The sequence below is a fragment of the Trachypithecus francoisi genome, unplaced genomic scaffold, assembly GCF_009764315.1.
Source record: "Trachypithecus francoisi isolate TF-2019V2 unplaced genomic scaffold, Tfra_2.0 Lachesis_group8, whole genome shotgun sequence".
NCBI lineage: Eukaryota > Metazoa > Chordata > Mammalia > Primates > Cercopithecidae > Trachypithecus > Trachypithecus francoisi.
This window is the reverse complement of record NW_022681473.1, coordinates 21,939,738-21,965,544: the sequence shown is the minus strand read 5'-3', so window position 1 is coordinate 21,965,544 and position 25,807 is coordinate 21,939,738.

Here is a 25,807-nt window from a genome sequence, read left to right as displayed (position 1 = left end):
TGATGATGATGACAGGGGTGGTGGTGAATTAAGCTAAGACACGTTTGACAAGAAAGTAGCATGGAAAAATTTGGAGGAAGAGCACTCCATGTAGAGAGAACAGCAGATACAAAGGCCTGGATAAACTAAAAGAAATTCAGCATGTTAAAGGAAGGAAGAAAAGAGTTGAGTGTTCAGATGATAATGAGTAAAAGGGAGAATGGTGGGTGATCATGTCAGAATTAGGCAAGGGCTAAATTACAGATAATACATAATCAAAGATAAGGAGTTGGGATTTCATGCAAAGTTCGGTGAGAAATCACTGGAGGGTTATAAGCAAAAAAAGTGACATAATTCTTATAACAACCTTATGAAAGAGGCAATGTAGTCTCCGTTTCACCAGTGAGATAACAGAAGCTCAATGTGATTCAGAAATTAACCAGTGTCATACAGCTCTCGACTGGTAGAAAGAAAACGTAAACCCAAATCTATCAGGCTCTAGTCCTCCACCCCACCAAGCATCATACTTTATACTAAGAGGATTCCTGAGTAGTTCTCTTCCTGCTACAACTGGCTTCCCATTAGTGGAAACCACAGTCTGCAAACATTTGGCTAAAATCAGCACGGTAGACATTTAGCTTTCTGTACTTTACTCTACTTTACTCTCCTTGAGTGTCTACAGAGGAAAACCAGACTCAGCAGGATAGGCATTCATGCATATGAATTGGAGAACACATCAAACTGTCCTTCTCTGAGGATGCCAAACTTCCAGCAACATCATATGTACATTGATACAACTGGTTCTTACAAACTGCCACCCAGCTCCTAGGACCTGGCAGACTTTCCTTTCTAATTCACATGTTTGATTACTTAGGGGGGAGTTTCTCCACTCCTAGTGTTTTCTGCCAACTTCAAGTGAGAGGATAAGGAGAAGAAAAAAGAGAAAGAAATAGAGAGGAGGGTAGGAAATGTTACCAGAGTGATTAGGTGAGCCTGTTAACTCCCCACCTAAACTGGGCATTCGAAAGAACATGTTGTTCTGTTTTGATTTTGTTTTAGTTTTAGCTTTGATTTTTGCTTTAGCACTATAAATAACTATTATCAGAGACTCCAGTGCAAAGGCTGAGAACTGGCACCAGCTCTATAATGTTATTATGCAGCAGACAGCAGAATGTTTTTATGCATTTCACTCTGTAAATCCATTTTAACTTTCCAGCAATAAATGATGGACAATTAAATTAATAAAGCAGTTATTGATAATATAGCAAGTTGTTTGTTGTGTCAAATAATGTGCTAAGAACTTTGCACGCATTATCTCATTTAATCTCACATCCTGTAAAGTGCAAGAAAATGGAAAGTGCTGAGGGAATACTGGTAGGGCCCTGAATTTGCTGGTGGGAGCTGAATCATTTCCTATCCTACCTCAGAAAGCATGTGCTAGATCATTTGTGGCCTTAAGAAACTCTGCTTTTCTTGTTAGGTTAGATGCTGTTGAGTATTCACAGACTGAGTCTTTCCCTTCAGTGAATCTCAGTCATAGAGTTACACATTAAAGCCAAAATGACCCAACTGATCTAAGGAAAGACCCAGTAATGTAGACATCGTAGACACATAATCTTTCTCTGCACCACTTTCTAAGTAGTTCTCACTGATCACTGATCAATCTCAAGCCTATACTTGGCATCAGAACTCTTATCAACACAACCTACTGGTCAACCACTACAATTAGGTAATTCACTTCTTAATATTTTTTTATCTAGTATTTACATCATCACCTGGCCACTAGGAATACAGAGATGAGTACTACATTAGCTTCTGGATTCCTTCTCTATTTTTATTGAGAATTTTCTATGACTGCTCATACACCCACTTTCACTGCAGTATTCTATCTCATTTGACAAGTATCTTTTACCCAGAAACAGTTTCATGAGTTGCGTGTTCTCTTTCTCTAGAGTATTAGATGATTGGGTCCACACTGCACAGAGAAGCCATGACCTGATTGGGTATCCTACCACAATTTATCTACAAAGCTCTCCATTTTGACTAGATACCTGTGGTGGATTTGATCATTGTTCCTACTTCTCTACACTTTTCATATACTAGAATTTTACATCTGCCTACATTTTCCAGTTCATTTCATAATGCCTCCAAGTGTGAACAGAGTAGACTATGCTGTTTTATTGATGATGTAGCTGGTCATGAGACTTGCTTTAGCCAATGGAATTAGGAGACATGATACAAACACAGTTTTAAATGTCTTGCCTGTTTTGCCTTGCCCTATAGTACTCCTGTGATTTGCCATAGAGGAGCCTGAATTGCAGAGCTGCTAGTCCAAGGGAAAAGGAAAAACATACGGAACTGGTCTGAACCCTTCTCACAACTTGGAGGTTCAGTCAATTCCCAACTAAGTTAGCAAAGTCACAGCTGACCTGCAAACCCATGAACAGGAAAATAAACGTTTGTTGTAAGCCACTGAGATTTTGATATTGTTTGTTTGACAGTAAAAACTGAACGATACAGAACTCTCATTTTCTTACAACCCTTCACATTCCTTTTCTTTCCATTTTTAGGCAGGAGCTCTTACTTTCATCACCAAACAACAGTTTCATCTCTTTGTAAGAGGTGAGTATATGTGTAAGAGCTGTGTATATGAGACCACCATCAACATACAAAAAAAACCAGTCTGAGATGTGGACCCTGACCTGTCCACTACGCAGTGATATACACTAGTGAGCAATAACACTCACTAGCTAGTAATACACACATTTCCTAATATGAGTAACTCAAATCAGAAAATCAAATATTATTACACACTACAAACTTTCCGGTCAGGCAGTCAACAGTCAACTTATTTTATCAATCAAGAGTTAAATCAGGCAAAGAATAATCATTATAGCTATTTAAAATAGGAAGAGCTTTACCATAGACAAATAGAGATTTGCATGACCACTGGAGTTCCAGCTACAGGAGCAAAGGGCAGAAACACTGTTCTTAAGAAATCCAGAAGTGCAGAGATCACAGGAAAGTCACTACCAGAAGTCTCGGCTACATACAGCCACCAGAGTAGGTGATTCTTAAGAGGGTGCTCTAAAGTTATGGGTGAAACATCACCTTTGCCATCACTAATGCTCACACATTTGCTAATAAATGTCATCAGAGGAACAGAGGCTTCTAGCTTTTTTTTAACCTTCCATATTTTACATAAGAACCTCTCATTGATGATATCTACTAGATTCTGTAGACAAGGGAGTCCAGGCTTCAGGTTTACACCTTCTAATACAGGGAAGAGTTTAGAAGGGAAAGGATGAGACCTAGCATCAACAAATAATATCTGTCATACTTAGTAATACCCTACCCTAGTTTGGGCTCTGTATCAAAGCCTAGAGACTCAGGGCTAAACAAGCTAGGTGCAGGCCCTACCTTCATAGAACACACAGTCCTAGGGCAATTTTGCTCAAAAGCAATTGAAACCTGGTAAATATCAAGGATAATTACAATACAATGTGGTATTCACAGAGCATTAAGGAAATAGAGAGGAGGTAATTCCTACCTACCTAATGGGATAGGCAAGGGGAGAACAGAAAATTTTCTCCTTCAGTCACATTCACACACACATACAAGCACACACACACAAGCCCACACCTGGAAAAACATTGTTCATCTGACATACAGAAGTTACCATGTATCTCTGAGGACAAGGATGCAGAAGGGGAGAAGTAAAGGGAGTTCCAGAGAGTTTGGAGTTTGTTACCATAAAAGCCCTTGTTGTTAGAACTAGCTGCCCCACGGAGCTTGCAATGAGCTGAGATCCGGCCACTGCACTCCAGTCCGGGCGACAGAGCGAGACTCCGCCTCAAAAAAAAAAAAAAAAAGAACTAGCTGCCCCAAATCTAAAGCTTATTATTGAGAGCAACATCCAGCATCAATTTTATTTTTTAAAAACTTTGAGGTTATCACAGTATACTACAGGACCCTGGGAGGGAGCCAACTTCTGAGCTTTCAGTTTAAAGACATCTGCTTTCTGAAATGTATTAATGCAACCCGGGCAGTCCCATGCTAACCCACTGTGCAGGTACTTTAAGCATATGTGTGTATGTGTGTGTGCGTGTGTGTGTCTGTCTGTGTGTAGCATGAAGGGTTTTCCCTCATCCCTTTTCAATTTTTTCCTATTCTCATGATTTACTTTCAAGCCCTAACACTTTCAAGAAGTCCTAGGGTGCTATATGTTAATAAAAGCATTTCCAATTTGACAGTGGTTGGATAGGCAGTAAATTAATTGGAAATTGTACAAAACCAAGCTTTAAGAAAATCCCTGCCAATTCTACTATTGTGATTTCCTTGCCAAACAGGATTGTTAAGTTTTAAGCACAGTTCAGATATTACAGAGTCACAAGAATTCAGTTTCATTTAACTATGTCTTTCCTAATTAACCCCTCACACTCCACCCCAGAAGTGCAGCAGCCACCCTGGCTGGAATGGAGGATATAAGGCTTGCATTTTCCAGGGAGTCTGCATGTCCATATGGTTAGACAGATTCATGCCTAGCCGGGCACAGGGTGTACACCTGTAGTCCTAGCTACTCAGGAGGCTGAAGCAGGAGGACCGCTTGAGCCCAGGGGTTCAAGTTCAGCTTGGGCAACATAGCAGGATCTTGTCTCTCAAGAGAAAAAAAAAAGCCTGTGTCAGGTCGGGTGCGGTGGCTCGCCTGTAATCCCTTTGGGAGGAATTGACTCCTCACCATAAACTTTGGGAGGCTGAGGCGGGCGGATCACGAGGTCAGGAGATTGAGACCATCCTGGCTAACACAGTAAAAGCCCGTCTCTACTAAAAATACAAAAAAATTGGCTGGGGGAGGCTGAGGCAGGAGAATGGCACGAATTCGGGAGACAGAGCTTGCAGTGAGCTGAGATCACGCCACTGCACTCCAGCCTGGGCAACACAGCAAGACTCTGTCTAAAACAAAAAAAAAAAAAAAAGAAAAAACAATGACTGTGTCAAATCAATTTACCTGAGCTTTCATATGAACAAAGGAAAGCAAATTTAACACTTACTATGACAAAAATTCAACTCAGATTGCCTTAAGCAAAAGAGGAAATTCATGATCTTCTGTTACAAAGAAGCCCAGAGATTTCTTGCTTTAGGCATGTCTGGATCCAGGACTCACACAGTGTCAGCGAGAATCTGTCTCTCAGCTCTGCTTCCTCCTGTGTTGGTTTATTATAAAGCAAGGGCAAGTCAGAAGCTCCAGGCTTTCAGTCTAACAGATCAGTACCACCAGGGAAAGAGAACACCTTCTTCCAGTAGTTCCAGCTGAACTCCTAGGACCCGGGCTCATTAGACTAACTTGAGTTGCAATCTGTTCCTGACTCAACTGTATATAAGGGAATGAATGGAGTACTCTGGCCAGGCCTAGGTCACTTGAGCCTCACCCGAGTCAGCCTCCCCAGAACTACATAGACAGAGGGATTCACATACATACTCCCCAAAAGGTATCTGCTACATTTCTTTAAAATGATAGTGGCCAACCATGCACCCCATACATATGTATAATTATTTTGTACCCTTTAAAATTTTTTAAATAATAGTAGTTAACTACTATTTAATAGTTAATTATGTCACAGATGCTGTGCTGAGTACCAGGAAAGTATTATCTAACTTAGTCTTCATGTTTATCCTACAAAGTAGATATTATAATTATTCCTATTTTAATGATAAGCAAAGACCTTGATTCCTTCCCCCAGAGTATCCCCTTCTTTCAGGCTGTCATTGCTCTCTTCCACATCTAGATCATATCAATTTCAGCAAAGAAACAGTAACACCTCAGTAAAAACTCAGTTTGATAAATCAGCTCTCTCAAGACAATGTGCACCTTAACTGCCCCTCAAGCAGGGCAATGCAGCATGTTTTCCTCTGTTAAAGGAATTCTCAGCATCAGCAGGGCCAGCATTTGGAAAGTGGCTATGGTGAGGAGTCAGTCCCTGAGATCCCACAGTGCAGAGTTTTGCCTCCCTAAAAAGGCAGAACCTGGCCGGCTGTGATGGCTCACGCCTATAATCCCAGCACTCTGGGAGGCTGAGGTAGGCGAATCACGAAGTCATGAGATGGAGACCATCCTGGCGAACACGGTGAAACTCCGTCTCTGTTAAATATACAAAAAAATTAGCCGGGTGTGGTGGTGGGCGCCTGTAGTCCCAGCTACTTGGGAGGCTGAGGCAGGAGAATGGCGTGAACCTGGGGGGCGGAGTTTGCATCCAGCCGAGATCGCGCCACTGTCCTCCAGCCTGGGCAATACAGCAAGACTCCGTCTCAAAAAAAAAGAAAAAAGAAAAAAACAGGTAGGACCTGTGTTTTCAATCAATGAGATAATTGAACTGGGTAGAAAAGAGTGTGGGGGGAGGGGAATTAAAAATATAGAAAGGCCAATGACTTAAATGCTGCATGAGACAGAGCACATTCAGATTAACAAAGCAGATATGTGTTGAAGGCATTCAGACTTGTAGCCAGACCTCACTGATAAGAAACCAAACATAGCATGGGCAGGCAGAGATTTATGCAAAAGATATTGGGGCATTTGGTTTATAAATTACCTAGATATGACAGAAAATGAACCTCCTTTATTCTTGTGCATCATTTTAAAAGTTACTTCACTGACAAGAAGTAATTTGAGCATATCAGGTCAGAGGTCTGACTTATTTAAAGGGAGATACACACATATGCAATGGTGAAGGTATAACTACATGAATTCACTTGTTGAATTCGACATAGAAATTTGGTAGAATGTCTTCAAGTTAATTAGAGACCTAAATGTAGAAAAACTCCAAAGTGACAATAAAAGAAATCATTGGTGAATATATTAAGTCCTGGAGGTTGGAAAACTTTCTTAACTAAGATTTTAAAAAGCAAGTCTTTTTTTAAAAGACTGTTTAAAAAGATTATCTGACTAGATCAAAATTTAAAATGTCAGGAAGGGATCCAGTTTCAGCTTTCTACATATGGCTAGCCAGTTTCTACAGCACCATTTATTAAACAGGGAATCCTTGCCCCATTTCTTATTTTTGTCAGGTTTGTCAAAGATCAGATGGTTGTAGATGTGTGGTATTATTTCTGAGGGCTCTGTTCTGTTCCATTGGTCAATATCTCTGTTTTGGTACCAGTATCATGCTGTTTTGGTTACTGTAGCTTTGTAGTATAGTTTGAAGTCAGGTAGCATGATGCCTCCAGCTTTGTTCTTTGGGCTTAGGATTGTGTTGGCAATGAGGGCTCTTTTTTTGTTCCATATGAACTTTAAACTAGTTTTTTCCAATTCTGTGAAGAAAGTCATTGGTAGCTTGATGGGGATGGCATTGAATTTATAAATTACCTTGGGCAGTATGGCCATTTTCATGATACCAATTCTTCCTCTCCATGAGCATGGAATGTTCTTCCATGTGTTTGTGTCCTCTTTTATTTTGTTGAGCAGTGGTTGGTAGTTCTCCTTGAAGAGGTCCTTCACATCCCTTGTAAGTTGGATTCCTAGGTACTTTATTCTCTTTGAAGCAATTGTGAATGGGAGTTCACTCATGATTTGGCTCTCCATTTGTCTGTTATATAGCAATGCTTGTGATTTTTGCACATTGATTTTGTATCCTGAGACTTTGCTGAAGTTGCTTATCAGCTTAAGGAGATTTTGGGCTGAGACCATGGGGTTTTCTAAATATACAATCATGTCATCTGCAAACAGGGACAATTTGACTTCCTCTTTTCCTAATTGAATACCCTTCATTTCTTTCTCCTGCCTGATTGCCCTAGCCAGAACTTCCAAGACTATGTTGAATAGGAGTGGTGAGAGAGGGCATCCCGGTCATGTGCCAGTTTTCAAAGGGAATGCTTGCAGTTTTTACCCATTCAATATGACATTGGCTCTGGGTTTGTCATAAATAGCTCTTATTATTTTGAGATACGTCCCATCGATACCTAATTTATTGAGCATTTTTAGCATGAAGGGCTGTTGAATTTTGTCAAAGGCCTTTTCTGACAAAACACAAAATAAACAAAGTTTAAACTTTGTATATATAAACTAAAAAAAGTACATAACATAAATATATACATAACAGGAGGTAAATGTCTACAGTATACACAGAACTCTTATAGATTAACCATACAAGCAAATGATAGAAAAATGGGCAAAAATGCAAACCAAATTCATGAAATAGGAACTATGAATTATTAATAAAAATATAAAAACATATATAGTTTTACTGTAACCAAGGACATGCACATGGAAACAATGACAAAATGCTGTTCTTACTTATTAGATTAGCCAAAAGCGTTAAGGTGTGATAAAATCAAGTATTAGTGAGGATATGGGGAAATGCGTACTGCCGCACATTGCAGGGGGGATCACAAATTTTTACAGTCACATCAGGTAGCAATTTAGCAGTACCAATTAGAATTCAAAATGCTCATATCTACATCCAAAAAAAGGTATATAAAAATATTTATTATAGCATTGTCAGTAATTCAAAATATTAGAGACAGTTTATTATCTATTGGTAGGAAAATGGTTAAACTATGCCATGTCTAAATTTTGGAATCATATACAGTAGTTTTTACCAATAAAGAATAGCCATAAAGGAGGACATAGAATCAGTACTAAGACACATTTTGAATAAAAAACGTAAGCTGCATAATATGTACTCTCCAATACTATTCATTGCATGCACCCATGAACACTCGCAATGGTGTTACCTACTTAGTAAGAATGCACAGATTATTATTGATTGCAGTGATACAGTTATAGATAGAGATGTTGTTTGAGTATAAACGCAGCAAGATGGGTCTAGAATAATACATGTCAAACCAGAAGGATATATGGGAAGGAATTAGGGACAGTGGATGAAGTCAATTTTTGCCATATCTATTAAGGTATTCACTTTTATAAAGATATTTTATCAATGTTTTATTTATAAAATTAGAATACATATTTAAATTTTTCTAGATGGTTAAAAATCATATACATGGTATTTAATTCTGCAAATATGTGTTGAGTCTCTTAAGTATTATATAATATGTAGACACACGGGTGAAAAAGTCACTGGTTCAGTTTCTTTCATTCATTCAATCTTTTTTTTGTTTGTTTGTTTTTTTGTTTTTTTTTTAGTAAAAGTATTACACCTTGCATTCTAACATAGGAGAAGATAAAAAACAAATAATTACATAATGTGATAGTTGATGATAAATAAGAAGACAAATAAAGATAGGGAAATCTAATTGTCCATCCCTTATGCCAAACAGACCTATCTTTCTATGCAGGTTTTGGGGACAGCTGCCCTTCCTATGGGGAAACATAAAAGGAGGTTAGTAGGACAAACCCACCGCTGTAGTTGATCTTTGGGTTAAAATTAATATGCAACTTCTCCCTCCTCCATTCTCCATCAGATACTCCTCATGCTCAGTTATGAACTCAGCAAGTCTTGATGACGTCCTAAAAGTGGAATTTCTGAGTCAATAGATAAATGTGTAATTTCGCTAACTATTGCCAAATTCCCCTCCTTAGTACTATACAGACTAAAATCCCAGCAGTGCGTGAAAGAGTCTCTTTCCCCATAACTTTCCTGTGAAAGAGTTTGTGGTCAATAACGGTATCTCTTAGCACAGTTTTGATCTAAACGTATCTTATTATGGGTGAGACTGAGCATCTTCTATATGGCTAAAATCCATTTGCAATTTTCCTATGATCTTTCTGTTCATATCCTTATCCCACTTTTCAATAGCAGTGTTGGTATTTTTATTCTCTATTTTTATGTTTTTGTTTGTTTGTTTTACCCTTGGTAAGTCATGACTTCTCTATTTTTAGAAGCTCTTTTTATATTAGAGACATTAATCCCTTATTATAAAAGTTGCAAATACTTTTCAAAACTGATATTTTAGCAGAAACATGAAGAAATTGAGTGAATAAAGCATGCAGCTATGTAAAAAGGAGTATTTGTGTTCTGTTAAGAGGTTTATGGGGCTGCAGCAGGGTCATTACTGGAAAGAATAGGTTATGGATCATGTACAACACCGTTAGCAATTGGGTATTAAGTTTGAAATTCAAGAAAAAGGTGACAGCAAAAGATTTTAAAAAATCGAAAACTGTCAACATATAGATGGTGTTTAAAGTGATGGAGCTACAATTTGCTCAAGGGATAGAGGAATGTGCAATATAATTCTGTAGCAGCAAATGTTATACATATAAAAATATTTTCCATGATGAGTGACACCTGCCCTACATCTATAATCTAAATCACAGATTTTGATACTACCACCTGCACCTTATACAGCAATGAACACCTCTGTCATGCTGTAGTCATATAACATATCTGACAGCTAAATGAAAGATTCACTGGGTGTTATCGCAATTACTTCTTTTGAAAAAAAAAAAGAAAGACAGGTATACTAGCAAGAGATGGTGCCATATAGAGTAACATGCCAAACATTATAACATTATATTTCCTTCCAGGAATACTTCACAATGAAGGGTTAATTAGACCCTTTCTGGAAATGAGAGAAATAGGAAAGAAAATCTATGAAGTATCATGTGGCTCAGGAACCCCTACATATTTGATTGTCAGCTATATTCTCTTTATATGTAAGCGTCTGTAGCATCTGTTTTCACTGCTGAGATGTGAGATGGCCAGTGTGCATGTCTGATTGGGGGTAGAAGAGACCCACTGGCAAAGAGACAGAGCCAGGTTGCTGAAGTCATAGAACCAGCTTCTCCTGACATCTGGAGTTGGTAATTAAACCTCTCCCAAATGGACAGTTGTTTACATCACTCTAATGATCAAGTCTATCTCTAGGAAAACATTGCATATTTTCAATAAGCATTATAAATATTATATGGCATCTTTGAATGTATCATTTCTGGGTTATGCCACTACCATCCAAATGAGAGCAATGAGGAGGTCAGGGAAGTATGCGGTAAAAAAAGAAACTGCACTGGGAAAGTCAAGAATCGTAGATTCTAATCTTAACTCTGCCATGACTCAGCATGGATGTAGGCAAGTTAGATAAAACATCTCCATAACTGAACTGTACTGAATAAGAAGAGAGAAAGAAAAAACATTTATAAGATAGCTAGTTCCACTCTCTCGATGTCTTAGTTCATTTTCTGCTGCTAATACAATAGCACAGACTGGGCAATTTCTTAAAAAAAAAAAAAAAAAAAACACAGAAACTCAATTGGTTCACAGTTCTGGAGACTGAGAAGTTCAAGAGCATAACAATGGAATCTGGTGAGAGTCATCCCATGTTGGAAGGGCAGAAGGGCAAGAGATCTCACAAGACAGAGAAAATGGGGGCTGAACTTATTTTCTTATCAGGAGCCCACTCCCACAATAAGTAACCCACTCCTGAGATACTGACATAATTCATTCATGAGGGTAAAACCCTCATGACTTGATAATCTTTTAAGGAGCCTAAAACACTGTTCCATTGAGAATTAAATTTCCAACACAGGAGCTTTGAAGGACATATTCAAACCATAGCATTCTGCTTCTGGTCTCCAAAATTCATGCCCTTCTTAAATGCAAAATACATTTATTCCACACCAATAGCACCACAAGTCTTAACTCATTTCAGCATCAACTCAGAAGTCCAAAGTCCAGATTCTCATCTGAATCAAATATGAGTTGGACTGACGGCAGAATTCACTCTGAGGCAAATTTCCTTCAGCTGTGAGCTTGTGAAACCATAACAAGTTATCTATGTCCAAAATACAATGGTAAAACAGGTGTAAGATAGACAGTCCCAGGCCAAAATAGAGAAATAGGCAAGAAAAAAAAGGTAACCAATCCCAAGTAAGTCCAAATTCCAACAGAGAAAACAACATTAAGTATTAAACCTGGAGAATAATCTTACTTTACTCCATGTCTTGCTTCCTGTATACACTAGGGAAGGAGTTGGGCCCTTGAATTCACAGGCAGCCCTACCTCTATGGCCTTACTGAGCTGAATGCACACAGCACTCCCAGGCTGGCATTGCATATCGGTAGCTCTATAGGGCTGGGGTCTCTGAGGTGGTCTTGCTCCCACAGCTCTACTAGCCACTACCCTATAGTGGGAGCTTTCTGCAGTGACTCCACCATAGGCAGGTTTCTTCCCAAGCTTTCAGGCAGTTCATGGCATCTTTTGAAAACTAAGTGAAAGAAATCATGCCTCCACAGTTCTTGCATTCTCTGCATTTGCAGAATGAGCACTGCCTGGACACTAACTAGGCTGACAGGTTATACCTTTCAGAGTGGTGGCCCAAGCCACACCTGGGACAACTTAAGCCATGGCTAGGGTAGCTGAGGAGTGCTGTTCTGGAAAGCAAGGAGCAGAGAACTGAGGCAGCTCTGGGTAGCAAACTCGTAGAGGATGCCCTGGGTCTATTCCCTGAAACCATGCTGCCCTCCTGAGGCTCAGGGCCTGTGATAGAAGGCACAGCTTGGAAGATCTTTGAAATGCCTTTAGGGGTCTTTCTCACATTGCTTTGATGAATAATACCTGGTTCCCTCCTCTTCATCGTAGTCTTTTTATCAAATGGTCACTTGGCCACACTCTTATTATTCTCTCCCAAACATGCTTTTTTCCACTTTACATGACTAGGCTTCAAATTTTTCAAATAATTCCATTCTGCTTCCCTTTCAATTATAAGTTCTGTCTTCAAGTCATCTCTCTCTTCTCATACCTCACTGCATGCGTTAAATAAAAGTAGCCACACAGCAGCCTGAACACTTTGTCGATTAGCTATTTCTTCTGCCAGATATCTTAGTTTCTTGCTCAAAGTTTTGGCATTCTATAAAGTTCTAGAACAAGGATACAATTCTGCCAAGTCCTGCTACTTTATAGCAAGGATGGCTTTTACTCCAGCTTCCAATAACTTGTTCCTCACTTCTATCTAAGACCTCATCAGAGGGTCTTTACTATGCATGTTTTTACCAACACTCTGGTCATGACTACTTAAATAATCTCTAAGCAGATTTAGACTTTCCTTACAGTTATTCCCTGAGCCCTCATCAGAATCACTCTTAATGCTCCATTCATGGTAATACAGGCTTTTTCTAGCCTGATGCTCCAAATTGTTCTAGCCTCTACCCATTACACAATTCCAAAGCCACTTCCACATTTTCAGGTATTTGTGATAGCAACAACCCCACTTCTTGGGACCAATTTTCTGCCATTGTCTTCTGCTGCTATCACAAAATGCCCAAACTGGGTAATTTATAAAGAACAGAGGTTTATTTGGCTCACAGCTTTGGGAGCTGGGAAGTCCAAGAGCATGGCACTGTCATCTGATGAAGATCATCTCTGGCACCTGGTGAGGGTCCTCAATGGTAGAAGGGTAGCCAGCTTACAAGACAGAGAGAAAATGGGGGGCAAAGTTATCCTTTTATCGGGAGCCCACTTTTACAATAACAGCATTAATCTATTTATGTGTGCATAGTCTTAATGACCCAATCACCTCTTAAAGGCCCCACCTCTCCACACCATTTGCATTGGGCTTTAAGTTTCCAACACATGAACTCTGAAGGACACATTCAAACCATAGAATTCTCTTTAAGGAATCAGCCTCTTGCTAAGAACACACATCTGGTACATTTTCTACCATGAGAAAAAGAAAAGAAAAACTCATGCCTGCCTAAGTGCCCTGCAATGCTGGTGACTGGGCAAATAATTCTGTTGTATGTTGAAATGAGGTGTTAGCAAGGTCAGGTGCCTGTATATCTGCAAGTGTATGTGATAACATGGCATATCTGGAGAAAGGGATAGCTTTCTCTACTTTTGGAGAAAAAAGAAAGGGGTGATATTTATTCACTTCTTTCCCAAACTCCAACAATGTTCAGGCATGATAACATAAACATCCTTGTCAAAATGCAAGCATTTATCCTGAAGAACTGACATTAATACATTAATATCCACATACTCATTAGCTCTGAAGAATCTCAGGGTAGGTATCTGTCTCCTGAAGGAAAATATACACTCATAAAATCCACGCTGAGAGCCAACTCAAGAACACAACCCCATTCACAATAGTCACAAAAAGAAAAAGTACATAGAAATACAGATAACCAGAGAGATGAAGTATCTCTACAATGAGAATTACAAAAGACTGCTTAAAGAAATTGGAGATGACACAAACAAATGGAAAAAAATATTCCAAGCTCATGGATAGGAAGAATTTATATTGTTAAAATGCCAATACTGCCCAAAGCAAATTACAGATTCAGTGTTACTCCTATCAAACTACCAATGAAATTCTTCACAGAATTAGAAAAAAACTATTTTAAAATGTATATGGAACCAAGAAAGAGCTCAAATAGCCAAGGCTATCCTAAGAAAAAAGAATAAAGCTAGAGACATTACCCGACTTCAAGCTATTTATAGTTCACCATGGTACTGGTACAAAAACAGACAAATAGACCAACAGAACAGAACAGAGAACCCAGAAATAATGCCACACATCTACAACCATCTGGTCTTCGACAAAATTGACAAAAACAAGCAATGAGGAAAGGACTGCCTATTCAATAAATGATGATAGAATAACTGGCTAGCCATATGCAGAAGATTGAAACTAGAGCCCATCCTTAAACCACACACAAGCATCAACTCAAAATGAATTAAAGACTTAAATGTAAAACTGAAAACTATAAAAATCCTGGATAACCTAGGAAATACCATTCTTGGCATAGGACCTGGCAAAGGTTTCATAAAGAAAATAACAAAAGCAATTGCAACAAAAACAAAATTTGGCAAGTGGGATCTAATTAAACTAAAGATCTTCTGCACAGAAAAAAAAAAAAAACCTATCAATAGAGTAAACAGACAACCTACTGGAATTGGAGAAAATATTTGCAAACTATGCATTCAACAAAGGTCTAATATCCAGACCTATAAGGAACTTAAACAAATTACAAGCAAAACACAAAGAATCCTACTAAAAAGTAGGCAAGGAACATGAACAGACACTTTTCAAAAGAAGGCACACATGCAGTCAACAAGCATATGAAAAAAATGTTCAACATCACTAATCATTAGAGAAATTCAAATCAAAATCATAATGAGATACCATCTCACACCAGTCAGAATGGCTATTAGTAAAAGGTCAAAATATAACAGATGCTGGCGAGGCTGTAGAGAAAAGAGAATCTTCATACACAGCTGGTAGGAATGTAAATTCGTTCAATCATTGTGGAAAGCAGTTTTGCAATTTCTCAAAAAAACAGAATTACTATTTGGCCCAGCAATCCCATTATTGTGTATATGCCCAAAGGAATATAAATTGTTCTGTCATAAAGACACATGCACACATATGTTCATCACAGCACTATTCAGAATAGCAAAGACATGGAATCAACCTAAATGCCCATCAACAGTAGACTGGATTTTAAAAATGCAGTACATATACACCATGCAATACTATACAGCCATAAAAGAATGAGGTCATGTCATTTGCAGCAACATGGATGGAGCTGGAAGCCATTATCCTTAGAAAACTAACACAGGAACAGAAAACCAAATACTACATGTTCTCTTTATAAGTGGGTACTAAATATTAAGTACACATGGACACAAAGAAGGGAATAACAGACAGGGCCTACCTGAAAGTGGAGGAAGAGAGGAAGGTGAAGATTGAAAAGCTAACTATTGGGTACTATGCTGATTAGCTGAGTGACAAAATGATCTGTACACCAAACCCCCAAGACATACAATTTACCTATGCAAGAAACCTGCACAGGTACCCGACCCTAAAAGTTATTATTAACTTTTAAGTTAATAATAAATAAATACATATATTTCATACGGCAATTAAAAAAAAGGGGATATGAGCCAGGTTAACTTTCATGGGTAGGTGAAAAGGAGCTGAAACAAGAAATCTAAAGGCAGACCTGGAATACTAACTATACCAGGCGACCCTGGGGACCTTGAAAATATTTTTCTTCAAAATCATACCCAATTCAACACTTTTTTCTAGAAAGATTTTCTCCCCTGGGAATTTACACAATCTTGTTTGTGATCTGAGTGCTTTACTGGGCTGTGTGAACGCTGAGCACATTATTTCACCTTTCTAACCTTGGGTTTCCTCATCTATAATACAGCAACACCTACCACCTATTTGTCCCCACTGATGCTGGGCACCATAGTAATATAAATAACTTCACACTGTTTAGGGTCTCCTCCTACTCTGTGAACAAGTGTGTCTCAAGAAGTAAAGTAAGGAAACTGAGGTACAGAGAGTTTGAGTCATTTGCTCAAAATCACACAGCTAATAAGAAAGGAAGTCAGGATTTACACCCAACTATTCTGATTTAAGAACCTTCTTCTTAACCACTTCCTGGTGTTTCACTGCCTTCAGTGCATTTTAAGAAGGACTAAGTCCAGTCAGCAGGTTCAAAGAGGAAAGGGAAGAGTACTAGTTCCTAACTTCTATGCTAGGTTATTATACCAGGGGCAGAAGGACTTCAGAGTCCAAGCATTTAACCCCAAGAAGGCGCTGAGTAAATAAACCTTGTTCACTTTCATAGATTTGTTCAAAGAACTTTTAAATCTATAGAGTATCTTACAGTCAGCAGCTATTAATACACATGCACCCAGCAAAGAATTTGTAACACAGGTAAGCAGGACATAAGGCCTCTTGAAAGGGAGGCGGGAAATGTGAGAAAGAATTTGTTTGACATTGACAAAGGTAGTGTTTGATTAGTTTCTTGTAGCTGCTATAACAAATGACCACAAACTGGATGGCTTAAAACAACAGATACATGTTGTCTCAGGAGCCCCAAATCAAGGCATCTGCAGGGCCATTTTCCCTCTAGGAATTCCAGGGGAGAATGTGTTCTTTCCCTCCTCCTGCAACAGGTACTTATCAGTATTCCTCAACTTGAGGCTATATCACTTCAATCTCTCCCTTGGTGGTCACACTGCTTCGTCCTCTTCTGTCTCTTCTCTTCTCCCTTATAAGAATCCTTGTGATGGCATTTAGGAATCCAGGATGATCTCATGCCCCAAAATTCCTTTTTTCAAACCAAATAACAAATAACACTCACAGGTTCCCGGTATTTGACATGCACATCTTTGGCAGGGAGCATTTTGTGGTCTACCATAGGCAGTAATGACTCCCTGTTACAGGCGTCCCCTGCTTTATAAAGCCCCAAATTTCAAACATATACAAAATGATGTTTGCCAGATGAAAGCAGTCAGTGCCAGGATCCCATAAAAGAAAAAATTAAAATCCCTTTGCTGCCACTGGGATGGTTCAACTTTCCAAATCTCATATTTCACACTTTTTCAGAAATTGGTCAAATCTATGAAAAAGGTGCCCTGTTACATGGCTTGCACACTCGCCATGAACAGTCCACTCCTCTGCTGGGCTAAACCCAGGCTATGGACTTCAGGCAGCCCATCCTTCCAAAAGGCTGAGACTTGGAGGCACGAGCTGTCCTCATGTAAGCAGACTTCCAAGAATGCTTATGGGAACTAAGCATGATACCAATTTGCAGCCTCTCAAATGTGCTGCTGATCTCTGGTTGCCTTTGATCAGGAGAAATGGCAGCATTTTGTCAGTGTTCAAAAGCCAGTCTACCCTGACCTTTTTCTATAATCAAGTCTGCTGTGGACATCATAAAAAGAATATGTGCAAGGTCAGGCTCTGACAACATGCAGAAAGCAAATCCCAAGGCTAGTGGCAGCCAGTCTGAGCAGATATCAGAAGCAATACACCAGCCCAAAGGCACCTACCAGACAGCAGTTAAGCCCTTTGACAAGCCCAATTCCAAATAGAAACTGGAAGAGGGAGGTGGGAACAGGATCTTCTCTTGAGGGGAAAAGGAACTAAGTACAGTAGCAGATGGAACATGGCCTTACACTAATCCAGGCTCCATAATTAAATTCCGGAACCACACCAGCAAAGGAAGACAGTATTCAAAAATAGCAGGTGCCTCCTGGAGATCTTTTGCCAGAGAGGCTTTGTAAGGCATCAGGCTTATAGCCTAAGGTATGAAATCATTGGTGACGCTCAGTATCCAGCTAGATCTACAGAGAAGACCAGACTGAGCTGGTGCTGCTTTTATATCCCTTGGAGAAATACTGGCTCCTAAGTAGATTTGCCTCTGGGGTCCTTCAGCTGTGCATAGACTTTGTTGATGAATAGTTAGTCACAGACACACAGGAGTCCTGGCAGCAAAAACTGGCTGCCCAACTGCCTGCATCAATGCATATCATGGCCATTGTGCATCTCAAAGTTGAACTAGAGAGATGATTTCAAAGACAATGCTCATTAATGTAGCCTAGCCAGTCCTTCAGCATTGTATAGAGCGACTAATTTTAGGGCTGGACTCTGGAGTCTATTGGACCTAGATGGCCATCCAGTTCTACGACTTACTAGTATGTGATCTTAGGCAAGCTCCTAAGCCTCTCTATACTATGGGACTTTTTCATCTGTGAATAGAGAATATATTTCCTAAATCAAAGCAGTATTGTGAAGAAAAAATGACACTGTAACAAGGCAATCAGTTCATAGCATGGCACATGTTAAAAGTCCTCAATAAAAATTAAATAAATAATAAGATAATGATGATCACATGGATGGAATAATGGAAGTGGCTGTCAGGAGCAAACACCGAAGGCCATCATGCATAGAAATTCCCAAAAAGGGAAGGAGGGCCAGTAGCATTCAGTTATCTGTTTTATTGTTTTTATTTTGTTCCCCCAAGTCTGAAGGATGCTTTCCCCTTTCATCTGGTCTTGGCAAGCAAGGAGAATGAACAAAGACCACATAACTCTCCCACAGTGCAAGCTGAAACTCTCAGGAAGAACAGTCAGCAGCAGGATGCTGTGCCTGGTCCCATCCTCTCAGCAGCCCACAGATGTGCTAGGATCAGGCACAGCTGGACACATCATCAGCTCTGCTCCAGGAAGACCCACCATTCCCTGCTGCTTTACCTTTTTGTAGGGTTTTCATGTAGACAGCCTTCTATGTCTGGAAAATCGGTAAGAGCTTAGGCACCGGCTGCTCAGGGGAGTTGCACAACCGTGAGTGTTAGAAACATCAGCTGATAGCACCTGGACAGCTTGTGTGAAATCGAGCAACAGCCCCTCCCTCTGAGGGAAGGGGACCACCCTTCCCAGCTGCCTTATTTCCAGACTTGTGAGAGCCATCTGGTTCATCTAGTGAGCAGTTCTGCCTATATTCCCAAAGTCCTTCTTCGAGCTAATTAAACACTGTCTTATCAAGCACTTAGTCTGTCTGTGTAGAGCTGAAGCTTTTCATAAAGGTTAGAAGTGTGCTGAGCTTTGGAATCCAGTAGTCATAGACTCAAACCATAGCATCACCATTCATTAGCTCTGTGACTGTGGGCAAGTCAGAAAGCTTCTCTGTGTCTCAGTTTCCACATCTCTAAAAGAGAAATAAAAATTATACCTATAATTATAGAATTACTTTGAGGATTCAGTGAGATAAGATACAAGAAAGACAACACAAGTCTGGCACATGGTAGCACAAATACACAGTAGCTAAACTGAGTTGGGCCGTATGCTGAATTTTAAAAGTTCTAGGCCAGATCTCCTCAACTCAAGTTTATGCCTAGAATTTTACGACATATCTAGGTAGGGGAAAAAAAATCTCTCCATATCACTTCCTTCCAAACCACAAAATATTTACAGTTGAAATTGAAGACGAAGGGCCCACCTCAACTTTTCCCCTCTACTTAAAAAGCTTGGCTAGAGTTGATAACATCTTATTATGGAGATTGCCTGTTATTGTAACTGCTGTAGTTTCTCTGGTTTCCATTCTATATTCCATCCTTTGGGATTCTATCCTCTATTTCCTTAATCTTGTTCTGGTCTTCCTATTTTCCCAGTACTTCTCACCTAAACCATTTCTGGAATACCTTTTATTCAGTCATTTATGCTTTTAACAAAGCTTTACCCATCCAAACCCAACATGACTGCACCAATCTAAGCCTGGAGATGAGCAAGATATCTGGGGATCCTGCACTGTGTCAAGGTAGGTAGACATTTAAATAAGCAAATCAATTCATGGGTAAGGGTAATAATAGTAGCTCAAAGCAGGTGCAAATAACCTGGTCTTGAGTGAATGGATGAGGCTGACTGAGGAAATCTTCTAAGAGAAAGTGACATTTAAGCCAAACCAAAAGAATGACCAGGAAATACTCAGGGGAAGAAAAGAGGAAAAAGTGTTTTAATCAAAGACAATTCAACCATCGTTCTTGACCTAAGCTTCTGGCACAGCTAGGGTGACTACAGCTCAGCAAGAACTATTCATCACTGCCATTGATCCTCCCTACCCACTAGAAAACTCTGAAATTTTAGAGCCCACATCTTGTTAAAATCTCTTCCCCTCTCAAGAACTAAAGCTTCTCCAGCACAACCTCAATTCACTCCAAGAAAGTGAGAAAAAGAAAAATAGGTTGCATTCAGAAAAACGCAAAAGCTCTCCATCTGTGAACCATAGAGGACACTTGTTGATCAGATTGCCAGAGAAAGCCAACAGAAAGGCAGAGCCACCTTCCTTCCTCCTTTTCAAGAGTGGAGCTCAAAACTGCCTTCACGTCTAAACACAGATGACCTGGTTGACAAGGTCATGCCATTTCTTTACCTGTCAAATGAATGGACTTTCTCAGTTTCCACTGTGGATGAAAATATAATATTTCTGTTTGCAATTTCAATTTCACAGATGACTGGCATCTGCAGGGACAGAGAATTCTAATAAAATTGCAGAAGCATTTAATACAATGACTGGCAGATGGGAAAAGGGTTTGTGGCAACTCCATTTTTCTGATTATGTTAACAAAACATGGCATGTGGTTTTCTAATGCACTGACATTGTTTCATTTACAGTTTAAATCTGATGACTACAAACAGTGATTAGAACTTTTGGGGGGCAGTGCCATTTACCACTTGAATGGTTTAATAATATATAGATCCTTTTATTTTTTTCCAATCAGACAATTAGTATTCCAGCTTCTGCTCTTAATAAATTTACACGGCACAATTTCAAAAAATGATGAGTGCAAAAACAAGAAAAAATATCTGAGTGCACCATTGAGTCAATACATTATGTACACTGGATTTGGAAATTAAGCAAAAGTAAAGGACTTTTTTAACCATAATAGAAGCCCTTTAAACAAAAAGTAGGCCCAATAGGGCACTATAAAACTAAAAGCCATTGTTGATGAAACAGGATGAGGCAATTGCAGGGAAAGTTGCTACTCAATAGCTTAAAGAAAAAACATGTTAAAAGCACAGTCCATCTATCAACACTCCTTAAATGGTCCCTTCAAAGAGAAGGCTTAAGGTAATCATGAAGCCAGGCGTGTATGCAATTTGCTTGCAGCCCTGCCCTGTGATGCTGGCCAAGTTTCTTGGGCTTAAGTTTCAACAGTGATCAATTTAAAAGTGTTGAACTAGTTCCCAAGTGTTGGTGCTTGGACTAGAGGCTGGATGGCTGCATAAGTATCAGGTACAGAATTTTTGTTGTTGATGATGTTATGTTGTTCCTGCGATTCCTGCACTCTAACCACCAAAGAGTAGGGTTCGGTGGGGCTGGAGTAAGGCCAGAGGACTAGGTTTGGGAGCCATGGGCCTAACTTACTTCCAGCTCTAAAGTATAATCACACAAATGTACAAGGAGAAACCCAAGACACAAACTTGCATTTGACTAAAAATGGCAAATATCTAAGATGGAGAGAGAGAGAGAGAGTACATGTGGAGAAACAGAGATATGGGGTCTTGCTCTGTTGCCTCAGCTGGAGTGCAATGGTATCATCTTAGCTCTCTGCAGCCTCAAACTCGTGGGTTCATGAGATCCTCCCATCTCAGTCTCCTGAGTAGCTCAGACTACAGGTGTATGCCACTACACCCAGCTAGATTTTTTTCTATTTTTTGTAGAGATGGGCTTTGGCTATGTTGACCAAGCTGGTCTCAAACTTTTGCCCTCAAGTGATCCTCCTGCCTCAGACTTCTAAAATGTTGAGATTACAGGCATGAGCCACTGCACCCAGCCATTAAGTATATTTTTAACTAACTGACTCTGTAGATATATGTAGATGTTGTGGGACAAGACATAGTTTGAGGTACTCAAGAAATAGTTTGAGACTGCTTTATTTAAGATGAGTTTGGTAATCCCTTATGTCTTCAGACCCAATTGTGCAGCTGCAGGGAGCCTGGGTGAGCCACTGACAAGCTAAGCTGAGTAGAGAGGAAAAATCAAATTAAAACGCAAGAACTACTGGAGCAAGAGAGCAAGGACAGAGAGCAGCTCATATGGAGCAAAGTCTGCTTTTCTCAGAGCCAAGACAATAACTGGAAACTACAGCAGGCTCTGCAGATAAATAAAATGTACTTGGAGGAAAACAGTGCTTTCTCCTGCACCAAAAACACAGACTTTTCCTGTGGATATTGAGGAAACTTGCACCAGGAGGTCCTCAAACCCTGCTCTTCCAGATACAAATTTTTCAGTCTATAAAAAATCCTTAACATGCAAATACTCTCAAGAGTAAGAAATAGCATCTTAAGCTATATAATTTATCATCTAAACTCTTCATCTTGAGAACTAGGTAAGAGAAGAACCCCGAAGGAAAGAGCTTCAGACAGACAGAGAAACCTCATGAGAGGTAAGCAGGAGAAGATAACCATAGAGGGCTGAACAGCAAGAGAGGCACCAAGTTCCACTCCACAATATTTCCTGGAAACAACCTTGCCAATCCATGAAATTAAAAAAATGTCATTCTGTGCCTTCCCACTTCTCAGAATGCTTGCAAGGTTACAGTTGATGTTGTCATAATGCATCCCAGTAGTATGAAGAAATTAGCTGCATAGATCCACTATGATCACCTCTCACCTGGGGCACTTTGGATGCCAGGTTTAGCTGATGATTGTCAGGAGAACACTTAAAGAATGTCATTTCTGTCGTTTTATTATCTGACCCGCTGCCAATTGAGTCTTACCAGCCTGTTTGTAGTCTCATTAGTTGCCATGGATGCATCTCCTTATCTAAATGACATTTCAGTCAACATCTGGCCTACCACCACCCCTAGAGAGGAGTGTGAGCTCCCCAAGGAGAATTCTGGAAACATCCCAGCCTGTTTCATTATTATTACTATTATTAGTATAATTACTTCATTATGTAGTTTTTAGCTCATACGACATCAACCTCTCCTGTTATTCATATAATAGGATCAATGAATAATTAAATTAGATCTCAGAAAAATCTACAGCTTGATACCACCAAATCATGCACATAAATACAGAGCACAAGCACGTGGCTAACTTTTCAAATCTATACCCTGTGTGTCACATTAGTTCAGCAGAACAAACATGAGCCAAGTACCTTCTCATATAAGGCACTGTGCTAGTCCCATTCTGTGGCCACATTTAATCTTCACACCATATGGCAGACGGGATTATCCCTGTTACACGGGTAAGAAAATGAAGTCTCAGAGTGGTCAAGTATAATGGAAATAACCACCTACATAAGCCCTTCTTATGGGCCAGGCCTGTTGTAAGAGTTGTACCTGCATCAACTCATTTAATCCTCAAAATAACCTATGAAGTAGGTTTAATTATTCTCATGTTACATATGAGCAGACTGAGGCACAGAGATTATATATACAACTCTTCAGTTTCAAACAGCTAGCACCAACACCAAGAATCACAGCCAGGCAATTTGGCCCCTGTGTACTTGACTCTACCCTGTTTCATTCTCAAATGGTATTAGGTTATAAAGATAGCAGTTAATAGAGATGAACTCTAACTCAGCCACACTCCAGGCAGGGTACTGAATCTGTATATGTTCTCACATATTTCACCTAAAGGCACTTGCTTTTAGTACAGATCAGAATCTAAATTCTCTCACGCACAGACCTGGACCCAAGGAATTGTTTAAACTAAGTACTTAAAGCACAGATGCTTATTAACCAACTGACAACCGATTTAAGCCTTCGTATTACAGTCCTTTCTAAGCTGTACATTTAAAAAGATAAGTACATTATAAAACCTCATTCCCACTCACCTGGGGGTTTCCAGGCACCAGTCCTTAGGACATAAATGTTGGACCAGAGTTAGCTAGCAGGAGACTACCATGGGGTAGGGGAATGGAAGAGAAGGAAAGAGAAAGAACAGGGAGGAAATAGCAAAAGAGAAGAAAAGGAAAGACATTTATTGAGTGCCCACCATGTTCTAGGAATTCTACTAGACCATCTACATATGTTATTGCACTTTACCCCCAAAATAATCTATGAGGTATGTAATAATACCCTGAAGATTATCTTCTTCGTGTGCAAAATAAATCAAAATTAAACTAGTCTCTACCCAACATCAAAGCCTAATCTCTTTCCATTATTCTCATGCTATCTCCCTAAGGTCAACTCTTCAATGTCAATTCCATTGGCCAAAACAGATTTGATCCATCTCTCTTATCTCCATGTTCACATCTATAAAATAGAGATAATAACAGTTTTTCTTCAGAGTTATTCTGAAGATTAAATGAGGTAGCCCTTGTAAAGCACTTAGAAGTGTGCATGGCACAGAGTAACCACTCAATTGTCAGTGCTCTTAATGGATGATGTAGCAATGATCAAGAGAAGAAAGACATGCCAAGTTCTGTGCTAGGTGCAAGTGTTAAGAAATTATACCACTCCGGCAAAACATACCTTAGGCCAGTTCAGCTTACAGCCCTCCCTGAGCATCTCAAAGACCAGCAGGAGACATTCTAGAGCAGTGCTTTTCAAGCTGCAATGTGCACACGAATCACCAGGGCATCTTCAAAAATGCAGATTCTCACTCAGTGGTTCTAGGCAGGGACCTGAGATTCTCCATTTCTAACAAACTCCTAGGCGATGCTCTGGCCCAGTACACCTCACTTTAAGTGACTAGGGCCTAAGGAACTGCTTTCCTCCTATTTCCCAGCCTCTAAATTCTCCCCCTCTAAAGTGCCTGAGATAATGAAAACAGTCCAGGGAAAATAAATCATCTTCAACAACCAAATGTCAAATAAATCAAATCCTCAAGCACTGAGGGCATAAAAGCTATTGAAGGCAGCTTTCTGGGGCTCCTGGGACTGGGAACCCTTTCTGCACACCTCCTGGCAGCCAGCTAATCAACAGGAGGAGGGAATGCCTTCATTTTCCTCTCCCTACCCTTGAATCAAAAGGAGTAAAATGAATCTGATAAAGCCTGTGTGGCCCCAGGTCCAATTTGAAGGCTTAGTCCTTTTGTAATCTATTTAAACTCCCAAATGAATATAAAGAAGAGGGAGGGCTAGCTTACTCACGTGTGTTAGAATACTTTTGGAATCTTTGTCCTTTCACTGTGTTCCTTCTCATTGTCCTCCCTCTAGCTGTATTTCCCCCACCAGCAACATTCCAATTTAAGCCACAGGACTCTAAAGACAAATGCCACAAAGTTCATCTGTTATTGGGTGACCACAGGAAGCGCCAGAGATTCTGAGAAGCAATTGAAATTGAACCATGTAACAGCCAACCTGACCCTCTTCACTCAAGCCCCTCAGGATCCTGGGTGTAACATCAATTAAGACAAATTAACATAAAGGAACTTGGACTGGAAGAAACACGATTTGTTTCAAGAAATACCACCGGCACCATTTTGTGATTCAGGCCATTGAGAAATGTTTCAAGTCTGACTCTGAGGAAAGCTTTTACAAATATTTTATGAACTTCAAAATTATAAGAAGTCACCAACCCCCTTCTTTCCACTGCTACCATTTTCCAAGCACAACATCACAAAGTGAGTGGAGCGAAGAGAGCAAGTGCAAGAGCTTGCTTCGTTCACTCACTGGCCTAGGCAGTCAG